Source organism: Chelonoidis abingdonii, chromosome 2 (genome assembly GCF_003597395.2).
Source record: "Chelonoidis abingdonii isolate Lonesome George chromosome 2, CheloAbing_2.0, whole genome shotgun sequence".
NCBI classification, from domain to species: Eukaryota; Metazoa; Chordata; order Testudines; family Testudinidae; genus Chelonoidis; species Chelonoidis abingdonii.
Window position 1 is genome coordinate 279,605,757 of NC_133770.1, and position 14,157 is coordinate 279,619,913.

At 42.4% G+C, this 14,157-nt stretch overlaps 1 protein-coding gene across 3 annotated transcripts in view; it reads left to right on the plus strand.

The window, feature by feature from the left end:
- The first annotated feature begins 2,180 nt into the window (after positions 1-2,180).
- The window catches only part of ZHX2 (zinc fingers and homeoboxes 2), a 123,396-nt gene continuing 111,419 nt past the window's right edge, over positions 2,181-14,157 (plus strand). Inside the window, exon 1 of one of the 3 annotated variants that reach the window (XM_075063217.1) lies at positions 2,181-2,689. The gene's annotated coding sequence lies outside the window, so the exon portion shown is untranslated. Of the gene's footprint in view, positions 2,690-3,126; positions 3,456-14,157 lie in introns of those variants that run through there. The other 2 variants (XM_032803519.2, XM_032803520.2) reach the window with 2 other exon arrangements.

The following is a 14,157-nucleotide window of genomic DNA, read 5'->3' on the forward strand; positions in this document are numbered from 1 at the left end:
ATCCAACAGATAGTTTACTGCAGAAGTCACGGATGGCATAAGTTATACTGTCTTTGCTATATGACTTTAAGGACCCAAGGGTAGAATCAGCCCTTTAAATGTCTAGGATACTTTTTTAGGCTTGATTTTAATTTACATCTATGTCTATTTGCACTGTGTAAAGGCAACTTAAAATGGACACAAATGACATTTATGCCCATTCACAGATTCTTTTGCACTGCCAGACCCATTTAAAGGGTCTGTAATGTAAATGAAAATCAGAACATTTTGAAAGTAGGTGGATTTTTTTCCTTCTTTTTGTTCATCTGCTCCTTTTAGAAACATAAACATACAGTTGCACCAAAACATTGTGGCTTTTGTTTCTTTTCATTTTACAAATCATGGACATGAGGGCAGTCATCAGAGATGGTTTCAAAAAAAAATTGTTTGAAAGTTCATCCCTTTTTCAGAAATCTAAAAATTCAGAGCTGGCTCTGTAGCTGGTCAACCTGCCCCTAACTAGGACCTACCCTCACCCTTCCCCAATTTGCAAATATTGAGTTGAATTTTTTTTAATAAAACAAAATTGTCAGTAAAAACATTTGACCAAAAATAAATCAAAATTTGGAAACTTTCAGCTAGTTTCAGTAGTAATCTTTTGTGCCTTTTGGAATGTGTATATGTCTATCCATCCCCATTACCCAAATCTAGAGCATGAAAAGGTAAGCACAAACCTCAGTTGGAACCATAGAAGAGAAAGACAAAAATCAGTTTTGGTATCAAATCACTCACGGATATTAAGCTTAATCAGGCAGTCAAAAACACACCTACTCAGTTGAGAGTGCCCTTGTAAAGAAGTCTTTTGACATCGCTTTGACACATTTACCTTCTTAGATGATTATTCAGTTACAATAACGTGGTGCTTTTCTTCAAACATTTGAATACAAGCATCTTGCAATCCCCCATTCTAGACAGAAAAAAAAAAAAAGTCAACAAACAAGGTTGTACAGCTGGTTTCAAAGGTGCAAGCTGGACTCTAAATATGTACCCCACAATACTATTAACGTGAAACCAATTTGAAAACTTCAGGGGTGGTTCTAAAACCAAGTGATTCCAGGTTTTTGGAGAATTCTATATACACAATTAAAATATTAATTTAGAATAGATAACATGCCCCTGCCATTCACATGATAACATGCTTCTCACAAGTCATATTAGCCTGTGGTTGCTACAAATGTCTGGTATTTTGAACTCAGATGCAATCAGTAAATATGAATTTTAAATGAATTTAAGTAAATTGAAAATAGTGTGCAACCTATCTCACTACATCCTTGTAGTTTAAAGCCAAAAAGACATTAAATCTTAATTTTAAATGGTGAAAGGATTCCTCTCTTTATAGTAGATGAATGGGAATTTCGGGCATTAATGGAGAAACAGTATTTCCCAGAAAATAAGAGTGATCTGAAGTCTTAAAATAATAAAATACAAAAGGTTTAAAAAGCTATATTAGAAGTAGAGCATGAAAAAAAAAACCCTCCTACCTCCCCAGGTAGCCTGACCTGATTCTAAAAGAGCTAGTTATTATTAGGAAGACAGTTTCATCAATGCCCTTACAATGTAAACAATGATTGGAACCTTGTTTTCAGCTGATACACAAGATGCAGATAGTCACAGCCTGAAAAGGCCAGGAGTGTCATTCCTGCCTCATCCCAGATCTGTTTTGTTTCACTAACAGACAAAATTCAGGCAGATCTGATGAGCAAAGGCTGTTAGCATGCTGCCTCCTTCCTGCAATGCTGCCGCCTCTTTCCTTATTCTCACCGGCTTCTCTGGCTGCTACACGTGGTCGGGATCAACAGTTTGCCGAGCTCGTCAGTGACACCTTGAACTTTTAGAGAAAATGGGTCTCGCGTGAGGATTTTCAGCCACTGTCGGTTTCACTGGGTGTGGCCCCCCCATTCAAACCTCACTAGAGGAGAGCGTCCAGAAGGCGGCTGGGTAAAACCCCAGGATGCTGCCTATTCTTTGTACCCAAGATCTCAAATTGTACCATCATAATGGAGACCGAATAGAGCGGCTCCTACTGCTTCCCCAAAACACCCGGCCCCGATGCACTCCTCCAACAGTGCTGTTAAACGCTGGATCGTGCCAATTTTGGCTTTGACCTCTCCCTCCCCCAAATTATAATACCTAAACAAAGAGCGAAACACCCACCCACCATGCATCCTGGAACAAGAGGGCGGTAATAGCAGGTCCATTCCGCCCCCAAGACTGGATTCTTACAGTTTTTGGCCCCAAGCAGCAAAATGCCACTGTCTGCCTGAACTACGTTTAGACAACTGGGTGTGAGGTATGCAGCCAAATATCAGCCGGACCCAGCAAGATACAGGTGTCAAATTAGAGTGTTTGCATCTCTCTGTTAGGAGGATGTGATGGGGCCAGGGGGGTTCTTGGGGGATTCATGGCTTATTCTGTGCTCTGGTAGTACCGTTTCTTTGTCTGTGGCCAAAAACACATCAGGATCCAGATGCCAGATCTGAGGTGTGGCTCATTTTGGGCTGGATAGTCAAGTGCAGCAGGAACAGCTACTGTTTGCTCGCTCTTCAGGCCGTCGCATTTGGGGGGACTAGGACCAAAAACTGACAGCCCGGCCCTGGGCCCACATCTGCCAATTTATGCCGCTGGAGCTGTGGGATGCATTGGAGTCCAGGTGTGTGGTTTGTGTGTGTGTGTGTAAGAGGAGCGTCTACACTTGTTCTTTAGGAAGCGTTACCATTTGGAGGGTGTGGGGCCAAAACTGAGTAGGATACAGGTGCCAGAATCGGAGGGGAGGTACGGGACAGTTGCATGGGAATGTGTTGGGTTGCTGGGGTATTTTCGAGGGGGGGAGGAGGAGACAGTGGGCGTGGTTAGTCTTGTTCTCTATTTCGGTGGGATAATTTGGGGTCTTGGGAACAACGTTAGCAGGATCCAGGCAGATGCCGGTTTTGGCATATCCAATGCTCTCTCTCCCGGCCCTGCCAACTCCTAGCTAAATAATAGTATAAAAAAAAAACTGGCGGTAACGATAGACTTTTAAGTTACCCAAAAGGAAGAGACCCCCCCTCACTCGTACGTGTGCATAGCTCGCAGAGGGGGAGCAATTTTTTTATAATCAGACTCTTAAAGGCGCCTGGGTCAATTTCAGTTTCTAACTTTCTCCCAAATAAAGGGACCCTCGTGGGAGAGCCGCTGGTGGTATCGTATGCAAATACGTATGCTGACGTCAGAGATCATGTGGGTTTTGGCGTAGATCCCCACTGCTCGAAGGGTTTTTTTTGTTTTTTTTTTAAATTATTTTATTTTTTTGCCAGTGTTTGTGCTGTTGGGGGGGAGGGGGCTTTGCCCAGGCTCCCGCGTTCCCCAGCGTGGCGAAAGGCAGAGCCCTTCCACTGGGGGAAAGTTCGTGCCGCTGCCTCCTAAAGCCCTGGGCGCAGGTAAGAAACTCCCCCCTTCCCTTCTCCTTGCACTCACTCACCTCCTCCCCCCTTTGCAAACACCCCGACCCACCAGGGGAAGCGCCGAGGGCTCCCTCGAACCCCTGAACCTGGCTGCCTACATGCACTTGCGAGCGCTCCTGCCCCTCGCCAGAGCCCAGCGCAGGCGATCGCCAGCCACTCAGACCCAACTTTTCCTCCCCCGCCAGCGCCTTTCGAAACGGGATCGTGAATGGAACTTCAGCTGGGGAAGGGGGGGGGGAAATTGCAGAAGGGAGAGAAGAAGCCGGAGGGGGGGAATCGGATTTTGTTTAAACGCATCCGCCCCCTCCCCCCCCCATGCAAGTTTGGGTGAATGGGGCAGAGAGGAGGAGGAGGAGGAGAAAGGGGGAAAAAACATGTCTACGTTTCCCTGTGTCTGTCGACATCAGCAACACAAAATATGGCGTCCGCTTTCGACAGGGCGTTACGTAGAGGCGAGCAGGGCGATTTTTTTTTTATTGCCTTCTTTTAACAGCTCCCTCTGGTTTAAAGCCAAATAAATCCGCGGAGCTGGGTGCCCAGCGGTGGGGGCAGGTCCCCTGGCTCCCGCTGGAACGCGTGGCATTTGCCCCACTCGCCGCCCCACTTCTCTGAGTTGGCAGAGATGGGGGTGGGGAGGGGTGTTGTTGTTTCCCAGTGACGATTTGTCCTTAATGTGGTGGCAGGCACCATGACGCGCTGGGGTGCAGCCCCTTTAACAGCTCCTGGTAACTGCAGATAAGAGGGAGATGCTGCAGCTGAGACATTGTGTTACAATCATGAGCTGGAGTGTGTTTCTACACCCGGCCCTGAGGTGGGCACAGATTGACACCCCCGTCCCAACACACTACCCCCAAGTAAAACTTGCCACGACACTGATCATCCGCCAAACGGAGTTGCTCTCTCTTTAGTGCATCCGTCTTTCCTTCTTTTTTTTTTTAAAAAAAAAAAGGCTCAGCGGCTGGTGCTTTAAACCATCCCATCAGAGATTAATCCTCGTGGCTGGTGGTGGTGTTTTCAGTTCTTTTGTTGCAACTTGCTTTTCAAAGACAACGTTAGTAATCAGAGGTCTTAGTTAAACTTGTCTCTTGGCTTCTTCCGTCCGCCTTTGGGAAGAGTCTTCCAGATTCCTGGCAAAGTTTTTGATTTTTCTAAAATATCACACTGGTGATTTTTGTTCTTTTCTGTCTTGGCTGAGACTAGGGGAAGAGAGACAGTTCCCTCCCGTCCCCCTCCCCCCCGTGTTGATAGGAATAAAACTTGGTTCTCAGGAAGTGAAGTTGTGATTTGCTGAGGAGTTCCACCTGATTGATTGACTTCAAAGCCATGTGGGGGTCTCTGCCCTCAACTGTTTCCTGATTGCCTTTTGTTCGCTTTTACTGTGGGAATCCAGCCTTCCGCAAAGCCAGCTTTTTAAAGGGACATTGTACATTTTTCCCCACATGGGGCTTCTCTGGTAACTTTTTGAATGAAAGTTCCTGATCTTGGCAATGCGGATGCTGTTTGCAAACGTTTGGAGTTGTAGGGGATTGAAGGAGGCCTGGCAAAACAGAAAACCAAGCAAAACAAAACTTCTGTGTTAAAATTTGAAGTATAAAGGGGTGGGATGGGTGAGCTGAGCAGAAGGTTATCAATCAAAAGGTAACTACATTTAAAAGATCTCTGTTTCATCACCTTATTACATTTATGTCCCAAGGCAGCAATGCCACAAAGTATCAAATGACTACCAAGAAGAATATACATCTTTTAAAATGGCATATTTAACATCACCGAGGAGTTATGAAACCCTCACAAGGGCTTGGTCACCAGTGGAATACTACTATTTTTTTTTAATATAAGAATACCAATAAACATAATGTGATTCCTTCCCGCTGCTACCATTTGACTGTGCAGATATCAGGACCCCAGTTGAGGACAATACTTCACCATGTGCTTAACTTCAAGAACATGAAGGCCACGTCTAGACTACGCGCCGGATCAGCGCATTAAAATCGATTGCTCGGGGATCGAAATATCGCGTCTGGTCTGGACGCGATATCTCGATCCCAGAGCGTGCTTAGATCGATTCCGGAACTCCAGCTAGACGACTGGACTTCCGGATTCGACACAGCGAGCCGCGCGGATCAATCCCGCGCAGTGAAGACGGGTGAGTAAATCGATTTTAGATATTCGATTTCAGCTACACTATTCTCGTAGCTGAAATTGCGTATCTAAAATCGATTTAATCTCGTAGTGTAGACCTGGCTGAAGCCTCAACTAAATACTTTCCTAAATCAGGGCTTAACACATTAAAAATGACAGCTACCTGAACTCTCTTTATAAAAAGAAATATTCTGGTTGTGTAAGCACCCCCTGATCTATGTTTCATTTTTTGGTTTACTTATAAGTAGTTTGCCTCTGCCCTGTTAATGCTTTGCCTTTATTTGTTACGCTTAACCCATAGCTCTGAGAGTATGGTCAGCCTCAGGTATGAGGCACTAACAACCCAGTAAAACCACTTAAAATCATAACTTTAACTATGTATTAATTTCCCCATCAAGGAAAGCAAATGTACTGCACAGTATGATAGTTGAAAATTTAAATGCTAAGAAGCCTTTTTGAAGTTTTAACACCAGCCTTTATTCTCATTCTATGCCTTTTAACCTATTCATTCTTTCCAAAACATCTATCATATATGGGTGGAAGATTTCACTTGTCATCCCCTCTCTCTGTACCCCTTATGATCCAAATCTAGGAAAGCACTTAAGCACATGCTTAAATTTGAGCATGCTAACAGTCCAATTGACATCAATATGACTACTCATGCCGAAAATTAAAGCTAAGTTCCCACCTGCTCCTCCACATAAAGGGCAGAAACTCTCTCAGGTTTTCTCCAAGTAGGTTGCCAGTTGAAAGTAGCTCATTCCTGGATAAATAATTCCTCTAAAGTTCCAAAAGCCCTCTTCTCCAAGTTACGATAAATATATGATTTCTAATGAGTAAGTATAAAATTAATATGTTGGCCCTAGTACTAGATGTTAGTGCCATCATGTCTGTTTTTTCTTTTTGCTGGTGAAACTTTATATGAGAAGACAGCTCTTGAGCATAATAATAGCATCCTTTTTTTTTTCCCCCTGAATCCCCAAAGTATGTTTGCTGTTGACCAGGCCTGGATCTGCTTGTCCCTGTACAGAATGTTGATTTTAATGCCAGAAATGACATCACAGTATTTGCATGTATCATGACTTCACTTTTTACTCCCCCTGTTCTTGGATTGTCTTGCAGAGTATTTTAGCTGCAGCACAGTTAATGTTTTGGGTCTGTTTGTGGTGTGGTTTTTTTTTGTTTTTATCCTGCCCTAAATTACTGGTCAGCATGTCCACTGAGTTTGAGGAATAAAAACAGCTACTGACAATAAATAAAATAATATGCTGGGTATAATTTACAGCCGTGTTGTGCAGCATCACTGTAAAACCAGATCCTTTCAGAACTGAGGGGACGTCTTGTAGATAATAGGAAAATTAAGTTTAACTTTTCAATGAAAACAGTGATATATAGATTTTTGGCTTTAAAAAGGAATTTCTTCCATGCTTCAGCATTACTTGACTAATGGTGTTATGCCCTAATTTGTGAACCTGTCTGGTGAACCTGTTCACTTTTTAAATAAGTAATAAAACAAAACACAAGAATAATGCATAAGGTTTGAATTTAAACCCACCAAAGTAACTCACTGCATGATGTGCAGGTATCTTTATTGGTGTCACGTCAGCTGTAATTCATGTTTATTTTGTTGGGTTTTTTTATAAACCATATAAAAATATTTCACTCTGAAATGTATTACACATCTGCTTGCTATCCAGCGCATATTTGTTTTGGTTCAAAAATACAATTTAAGCTGTAAAGACTCTCTTGACTCCCGCATCTGCACTGAAAATATTCTTCATGTGCAACAACTTTTATGGGCACAGTATTCTATTTCCACAGGCCTGGCTGAAATGCAGAGGGTGTTTGCACCATTCAAAAGAGAGCAGTATCAACACTACTTACCTCAATCATTCAAAAATGGTGAATCCAGCCCCAAAACATCATGACATTGACTTAAAAATCTCATGAATTTTTAGTTCTTTATACATTTAGTTCTTTATACATTATATATTTTTAGTTCTTTATACATACCTTGTCATTTTTGAGCCTCTACAGTTCATGTTTTTAAGCTATTATCTACAGCCACAAGGATTAGAAACTTTCTTTATATGAAAACTGAGATTCACATGTCTCATGCCAACTCTCAGGATTTTATCAGCAGTCTCAGTATTTGGCAATACTTGATTCCAGCCTGGCCTACACTAAAGAGTTAAGTAGATCCAGCTACGTCACTCATGGGTGTGAAAAATCCACACCCCTGTGCAATGAAGTTAAGCCAATCTAACCTCTGGGAAGACAGCGCTAGGTCATTCAAGAATTCTTCTGTCAACGTAGCTACTGCTTTTTGGTGAGATAGATGACTTAGACTGATGGAAGAACACTGAAGTGCTGCTTCAGTTGTGTGTGCCGCTGTAGCATTTCAAGCATAGACAAGCCATCTGTGCTGTAGTATTGTAGAGAAAGACCTTGTGTAGTATGATTTCATACATTCAGTGTTGGAGAGGCCAGGGCCAGTATAGGTAAAGTAGGCACAAGACTACAGCCCAAATTCGTGGAGGCAAGGGTGGAACAGTTTCGTTTTGCTTTAGTACCAATGCAGACTTGCACACAAGCTGAAAGCACTTCACTCACTTGAGTGGGTGGCTTTCCAGCCTGGCACATGGGGCCATGGGGCTACTCCCTAGACTGAGTACAGTAGTTTCAGTTCTCATGCAAGGCCACACCAGTGGATGAGTGGGCACAGTCCTCGTGCACAGCTGAGTCTCACCTGACAATCCAAACAGAGCCAAGGAGAGAAGAGTCACTAGATAAATAACCCACTTCATTCTCCAACAAGGTAGGGGCCCAGAAGTGCACGTTTGCCGAAGACCCAGTGATGGGTTAATCTGGCCTTGGAAGAAGACCCTAGGTGGTATTGTATATGTGTATTCTTGTCAGTGAATTGAGTGAGAAATGCAGAAGCTAAACTGAATGGCGTTCATCACCTTTATAGCCAACAACAGGACACTAATATCATAAGAATAAACTTGACAATTCAATTTCTATTTTATTAATCATTTTGACTGATAATGTCAATGTTTATTTGTAAGCATTTTTCTATTTTTATCTATTGTACAAAATTAGGAGGTTTTTTTTGTTTTAAATTTTTACAGTTGCAGGAAATTTGGGCCGTGTCAGACAATAATTTATTTAATGAAGTAGCTGTTACAATTCAAAAAGTTAAAGCTGTATAACCATTAAAACACAAAGTGTCACCTTCACGCCAAAACATACTAGAGCTTGAATTACGGATAAATACTTTGTAAGTTCTCAGGCAGCAGTTTTCTTAATTAACCCATCTATACATTACTATTATTGATGGAAATATTTTTTCATCAGCGTGTGTGTACAGTCCAATCAAATCAACATTTACCATAAAAATACTTACTAATTAAAAATTCTAATCCTTCCAACCCTACATAAGAAGTGCCTTTGAGGACATACATTCTAATAGATGAATACATGCATTACAATGTTAAACACGCTGCGACCAATGCAGGCAGGATCCTGACATTCACTCATGTGAGGTCACATTTCTGCTTTATGAAATTAAGGTGTTGAGCCAGGACAGACCCATGCTACTGCTGCCATTCAGCCATCCAGGAGCCAGTGGGTATTTTCAGTAGCAGGAGCCAGCAGGGAGCTTGACTGGGCAAGGAATGTTGAGGAGGGGGACTGGAAGCAAATTGTGAGGAAGCAGATCCATGTATTGTGTACAGTTTAAAAACTGCACACGGGGTGAAAGATCTATGCCTCACATACACTGTGGGGTAAGAGTGTGGATGGTAAATAGAGAATTCCATGAACCTCCTTCACACAAATGTGTTTCACCCTGTTAAACGTACAAGGCTACGTAACCAGAGTTCTGATGACTACATACCCTGCGAGAATTCCTTGATTGAATTCTAGCCCCATAATTTGGATGAACATGTGTTTTTTTTCCAGACCTTTGTTCAGAAAGACTTTGGTTAATATTCCACATGTATTTTTGGCTCTCCTGCTCCCCTCTCTCCATAGTGGAATTTTCCACCAGCGGAAAATGGAACAACCAGGCCACCCAGTCAGGCTTCCCTGATGGTGTGAAAGCTGCACGAGCTGATACTCTTATTAAAAAGAGAGCGTCAGAACACTGGAGAGCCCTGTGTGTTGAGCAGCTGCTGGGAAGGTAATGTTTGTAAGCAAAATAGCATGGTTGCTGGTGTGCCTGTGATAGGAGCGGTTTGGGCAAGAGAACAAATGAAACAGTGCTCTGTCAAACTGCTCATGATCCCACAGTTGTGAGAATGCAACTGTGCTCCCTCAAGAGTGGGTATTCAAAGGAGAGATTGAGTGCAGTTTGATAGAGGGTCCTGTTGTTCATAGATACGGAGGAAAAGACATCCAAAGGCCAAGTCTACAGAAGGAGTGCTTTGCCAATATAGATATACTGGTGCACTACACTGGCAAAGCACTTCTAGTGTGCGCACAACTGACACCAGCAAAACTGCACTTTTGCTGGCATAGCATATTCCAACCCCATCGATGAAATAAACTATATCTGCAAAAGAGCAGTTTTGCTAGTGCAACTGCATTTGCATTAGGGGCTTTTACTGGCACAGCTGCATCAGTCACAAATCACACCTTCTCATACCCCTGACCAATACGACTATGCCAGCAAAAATTTGTGGTGAAAACCTGGCCTAAGGCATTCCAGTGCAGAGCTGTTTGCTACAGTACATTTCTCCATTTCTTGGTCTCTTCCGATCAAGACTGGGTGCCTTTCTGGAAGTTATGGTTTAGCCAAACACAGGTTGTTGTGTACAATATAGAGTAACTGGGTGAAATTTAATGGCTTCTGATATACAGGAGATCAGATTGAGCAATTCTCAAACTGTGGGTAGGGACCTCAAAGTGTGTCGTGATCCCATTTTAATGAGGTCACCGGTACTGACTTAGATTGCTGGGGCCCTGAGCCAAAGCTTGAGCCCCCTTCCCGGGGCAGAAGGCTGCAACCCTGGGTGGCAGGACTAGGTTACAGTCCCCCAGCCTGGGGCTGAAGCCCTTGGGCTTTGGCTTTGCTCAGGCTTTGGTCCCCCCTTTCTGGAGTCATGTAGTAACTGTTGTTGTCAGAAGAGGGTCATGGTGCTATGAAGTTTGAGAGCCCCTGGATTAGATGACCTACTGGTCCCATCTAGCCTTCAACTCTGTGAATCTAAGAATTTCCCAGTGGTTTGTCCAGGCTAGTTTTAAATATCTCAGGGCTCTGCTTGGGTGGCTGTTCCACACCCTAATATATCTTTCTTGCTGCCAGGAAATTTTTCCTGATATTTGGGCTCAGTTTTCCTTTCTTAATTTGGGCCCATTAGTCCTAGTTTTACCCCCTTTACCATCCTAAATAATTTCTCTGTTTATTATTTGCACCTTCCAGTTACCTGTAGATTTCAGATCCTCTCTTAGTTGTCTGCTGTTTTTACCAGCTATTGGTCAGTAAATGCTGAAACTGTTTTTACTCATTTGGGCTTTGAGCGGTAAAACAGATTCTGAGAGCTTTTCTGACCTGCCTAAGCGAATGATCAGAAATAAGGACTTTTATGTTTACTTTACGCTGCTTTTTAGGAGTTAGTTAACCTACTGTCTAGACTGGTGTAGGGAAGATGAAAGAAATAGCTTCTGGTACATCTCTTATGACAGAAGTTGTCATGTGAAAAATGTGATTCCTGCCTTTTTAAACAGAATCTTTGTATTTACTTGTTTCTTTAAAAAAAAAAAAAAAAAAAAAAAGAAAGAACTAGCAGTTAATTCTGTAGACAACATGGAAGGGGTTTGATACAAGGCTGAAGAAAAAAGCCCATGGACCTTTTGACATAGGTGTTCTTTTTCCCTGCTCTCTGAGCTTTTTGGAATGTTTTTCCTCCTCCTTATCTCTAAACTTGTATTTCATGCTTGTTAGTTTCAGTTACATAATGTTACACTTCAGTAAGATGTTAGAAGCTGGAGATTCTTGCTCCTTTTTATAGATAGATAAAAGCCAAAGAGTAGAAAGTTTCATCTTACGTTTGAGATAGCGTGTGTTCTGTATTTCAAAGACTCCATGCTTAGAAGGTGTAAGGACTAATCCTGCAAGGTTTTGAACACCTTCACCTTCCATTGAGCATCTCTCAGGTACAAGCCCTGGCTCACTGAAGGCAGGCAATTATCTCTCACTAAACAAAGTCTGAATAGTTTCACCTGCAATATTGTTTGACATGATTTTTTTCACCACTGAAGCAGAACTGTGTTGTTGAATTCCTCCTGCCTACTTTTTAGCACTAGCTGTAAGTTACTGCAGAGAATTTTTCTCATCTCTTCTCTCTACGGTTATGCTGAGAATGCATCTATGGTGTAAATTTTATTGCTAATGTTCTTCCACGTGTTGATATGGCTTCCCTGAAACTTACAAAATATCAAGTTATCAGAGAGAGAAGGGTTTCTGATCTTGGTTAAAGCTAAACGCGCTGCGTTTCTCAAAAAAAAATCTCAGTTCACTCCTTTGGAGCAGAGTGACATTAGGTCAAATCTAATTTGTTTCCTGTAATTCAGAAGAAAGGATGTTGTTTTAAATAGTTGGCTCCCTTCCATTGAAAACTTTTGATAGTAGCAGACTGCTATAAAGGATACACCGGCTTGCTGATTGTCATCACCTTCAGTCTTAGTGCTGTGGATGTCTTGCAGCCGGCTGACTAACAGCCAACCATGTCCTGGGTCAAATGTAGTCATTGATGCTGTACTGCTTGGTTCATGCTCTTACTGATGGGTCCCAGGCCACACTAACCATTCCATTAGTATCCATTTTAGTATGCTATGTTTATGATGCTGCTATCTCCTAGCTCAATTCTAAAACACAATAGGAAGGGATCATGATCTAGTGATTAAAGCACAGATTGCGAGTGGAGTCTGGGTTTGGTTCCTGATTACACGTTCTTGCTGTGCACTGGGCAAGTATCCTAGGAACTGATTTCAGAAGTGCTGAGCACCAGAAACACTCAGTGACCATAAGGGAGGTGAAAGGTATGAACACCTTAGAAGATGAGGCCTTGGGCTTCTCTTTGTCTTCCTTTTTATAAAATAGGGATGATCATGCTTATCTCACTGGGGTGTTGTAAGGTTCATTCACTGTAAATCACTTGGGCATCGTTGGATGGAAGGTACTAGATATTGTGTACATTGCCACAGCAGGGAGCAGAGAGGTCTGTTCCTTTGGCATAATCTGGATTCCCATGTAGATAATTCTCCTCAGTTTGTGAGAGGAGGTTAATGCCATTTGGGGAAGGACAGGATTGTGTTGTGACTCAGGACTGTCTAGATCTCATTATCCCATAGCTCTATCTGATTTTGCTCTTGCAGATCCTCTGTACATAAATCTGGGATGTCAGCCTCATTTTTGAACTGTTTGCTTTCTCAGTGAACTTTGCAGAGGACAATCTTGAACTTCTACAGTATTCATGCTTGGAACAGTACAGCCTGTCTGTTAGAGAAGAGACGTCCCATTGTCCCCACCCATTCCCTTGTTTTTAAAGGATTAAATTTTCTTCTTTTAGGAGTACAGGTGATCAAATGTTTTGGAAAAAAAGCATACACTTTTCATACCAATAAACACGTTTGAGGGAATCCTCCATCTAGTGGCACTATCCACTAGAGAAGCCTTAGAAAGTTTGTATCTTAAAACAATATTGTCCTGCCCACTCTGTCTAGCACAGCCTGGCTTACCGGAGGAACAGATTGTGAACTTTTCTAAATGGGGATTGTTTGGGATGGAGGTGAAGAGGGAGCAAATAAAGGAAGCTGTTTTGCTTTAGATGCCAAATTGGGAACAAAATATCCATGCAGACTTAAAAATTGCACATGCTCTTTACATTATCAAATGCAATATTTATTGATAGCTCCTCCTCCTTTACCTGCTGAGTCTGCAATTTCTTGCATTTGTCTTTGAAAACAGATGATCCCAATTGCAGTTACCAGCAAAGATGCATTATGGGGTTGGCAGGCGGTTGTGATCTCATTGTTTGGCACAAGACAAGTGCAGATTCCACACCCCAGATCTTAGAAGGTTACGAAAACCCATCTACTCTCTAAACTCTTTTGCTTTCGAGCATACAGGTATTTGAAACACCCTCAAATCCCTTGTGTTCTGTTACCCATTTGAGACCTTTGCTTTCTCAAAAGTTATTTCATTCCAGAAGCTTTTCATGCTTGCCATGCTGTAGAGATTTGCCTCTTGGGAGAGACTGACTGAAGCTTTGTGGTTGACGACTAACTTGGAGAGTAGAATCTGCTCTTTAGGACGGTTGTCATACCGCTCATTGGTGATAGTCCTTTTTTATATCCATTTTGTTTGAGAGCACCCTTAATCCAGATGATTCAGCCAAATGTGAGAATATTCATGGTATCTCCAAGTAGGCGGAGAAGGAATGTCACAACCTATCTTGTGCTAGATCTTCGCTCCATCCTGTCTCATCTCAAATACCAGAAGATCATAGCACTGTCTTGTGGGTATAAGTTA